At 40.5% G+C, this 2830-nt stretch overlaps 1 non-coding gene across 1 annotated transcript; it reads right to left on the bottom strand.

The window, feature by feature from the left end:
• Positions 1-1449: 1449 nt before the first annotated feature.
• LOC144756888 (small nucleolar RNA U3) lies at positions 1450-1667 on the bottom strand. Its single transcript, XR_013595376.1, has one exon. It is a non-coding gene; the product is annotated as a small nucleolar RNA U3 (small nucleolar RNA).
• Between the last annotated feature and the right edge of the window lie 1163 nt (positions 1668-2830).

Raw genomic sequence — 2830 nt, forward strand, 5'->3', positions numbered from 1 at the left:
TTGACAGCACCAGTAATAATTGTGAGTAGGCGCACGTATTTTATGCCACACTCAGCCTTACACGTTGAGCCCCGACTGGCATTCCATCAGATGTCCCTACCAACATATTTATCATCATCTGCCCGACTGGCATTCCATGACTAGGTTATTGATATTAATGTTTCCAGGCAAAGAGGCCACCGATTCTTTCTCTGTGGGGGGGCTGTGGGTCCGGGCCCCTGTCATGGCCCTGGCACTGCAGCCGTCTGAGCCAGTCCCTCACGCCGTGTGTCACAATACCCTCCTCCTCCTAAATTTTATCATTCTGAGACGAATTCAGAAGGGTAGGAGCAGCTTGTCATCTAATGCCTTTTCTGGACGTTTGATTAAAACACCTTCCTGAGCTCCGGGGAGCTCTGCCCCGCATGGACCCCCTCTTCCAGGGCCCCCTACGCTCCCTGCCCAGGGGCACCATGAGCCTAGAGCCGCCCCTGCAGGGTGACATGTTCACTGTGCAGTTGAGATACTTGTAGAATTGGCTAGAGATTTAAAGACAGATTAGAAACAGAAGAGAATTTGTGACTCATAAAGAATAGCATTAATTTAAAATAAATGAATGAAACAGAATTCTATAACATTGCAAGACAATCTCAGAGTTATAAGATACGATTAGAGAATGAGAGGATGAAACAAGTTATCAAGAAGAGTGGGTGGAACCTCCTGATATGCCTTTTATGCCGAAAAAGAGTATATCAAAGAAAAATGTGGGTGTGAATGATTCTGAATGTGAAGTGACTGTTGAAAGAGGGTTTGCAATTCAAGAAGCTCTAGGAGGGGCTTATGTGCATGTACCCTGGGCAAAGGCTGGTCTTAATAGATTCACAAATAATTTCCCCTAGCTTAAAGATAAGAAGTGGCATACAGAAGTTGAAAGAAATTAGGTTATTTCAAAGGTGCTTTGGATGCTTTGTTTTCTATTGTTGTGCCCTAAGATTTGTGGACTGATTGTAAAACCACAGAAAGTGGCCACAAGAAGAACCTCCACAGGTGATTTCTTAAAATTAGCCTTCCACAATCATTATGGAAAAATATAACCGGGTTACTGGGCATTTTTCTCATAAAAAAGTTAATTGGTTGAAAAACATGAGAGCAACACAAAATCGAAATGTGTCGGTGTATGCACATTAATACAGATGGATACAGATTTACAGACATTACAGTGGAGTTGAAGTCCCCACAATAGAGGGTGTTTCGGGATTTCTTCCTGCATTTGTGTTGGGTTTGTGTATGGAGATTAGTGTGCATCTTTATCAAAGTATGATGTGTTGGCAAGTAAATTCGTTACACGAGATCCTTGCCTACTTGTGTATCATTCTATTGATTGTTGCAATGCTATTGAGCATACTCAATAGCATGATTTACTGTGGACTGGGTGATTGTGTTGAGGATTCTCATTTTTTTTTTGAGCTAACCGCTCAGTTTGTGTTTCTTTGCTCCAGCTCTCCTGTAAGGGAGAGAGGAACGGTCGTTAATAGCAAACAGCATCTGCATAAATGCAACACTGTCCACTCGCTTCGCGCTCAGAAGGGAACACTACAACTCTTCCTCGTGGTTAGCGAAGACCAGACACTTTCGAACACATTTCCTCAGTTAAGAACTATAGAAATGATCCCTGAAAATATAGGCTTGAGGATTCTCATTTTAAAGTAAAATCAGTAGAAGCGAGAACTTAAATGCTCCTAGGTCTCACAGCAGAAGACTTACTCCCAGATTTAAGATATATTATGAATGAGGAAGTGCGGGATTTTTCAGGAAAATCATTTGGGTTAATCAAAAGTGCATAGCCAGGATAGATCAAAGTAAAACCGAATGCAGTGTATCCCCATATTCTTAAATACATGATTAATTCTGAAGTAGAGGAGGGGATTTTACTTATTATTGCTAAAATGATTGAACAGGGCATCCTAAAAAAGTGCTAAGGAACCAATGTATCTCTCTGATCATAGAAATTTAGAAGCCTAGTGGAAAATGGAGGATAGCGCATCAACTTTACAAAATTAAAGATATACTGATACTAAGTTGTCCGGTGGTATTGAATCCTACAGTAATATTGTCTCAGCTTCCAAAGAAGTAGAGTGGTTCACAGTATTTGACTAGTGTCAAGCCTCTTTTTTTCAATTCATCTTCACAAACATAGTCAGTACCTTTTTGCGTTCAGTTTCCCAAAATAGAATCCACATTTGATGTAGAATCTCACAAGGGTATACAGAGATCATTTCACAAATCCTGAAGAAAGATTTGGAGAGTCCAATTTTGCCTTGTAATTCAGTGCTCAGGCAATCTATTGATGACCAAATGGTCGCAGCCAATATCAGAGAGGGCGGTAGACCTGGCACAATTGCTTTATTGAATCATTCTGCTAAACATTTGACATAAAGTATCTACTGCAACACTACAATTAAGTCAAGAAGAAGTTATTTATTTGGGACACTAAATTGAGAAGGCAGTAAGGAAGGGGTCTAAAGAACACATATTTCTGCTATTCTGAGAATAAACCCACCAGCTCCAAATATAAAGTGAGGATGTTTCTAGGGATGGTTGATGTAGGAGGGGTGGACGAATATAAGGCTTCTGAGGCTGATTTATTTAAATCATTTTGGTATTTTTTTGGTATCACATTGCAAACTAATATGTATCTGAATGGGTGTTGTTCCTCCAAGAAGGTAGCAGGTGATAACAAAGTTGGTTTTGTTTTCTACCCTTGTTCAGAGGACTTCTGAGGAGGTTACTGCCACCAATACCCTCAGGAAAACAGGAAAGAAATGCAGTAATTATTGTATCCTCACTGCGC

This window comes from Lissotriton helveticus, chromosome 5_1 (genome assembly GCF_964261635.1).
Source record: "Lissotriton helveticus chromosome 5_1, aLisHel1.1, whole genome shotgun sequence".
In the NCBI taxonomy this organism is placed as follows: domain Eukaryota; kingdom Metazoa; phylum Chordata; class Amphibia; order Caudata; family Salamandridae; genus Lissotriton; species Lissotriton helveticus.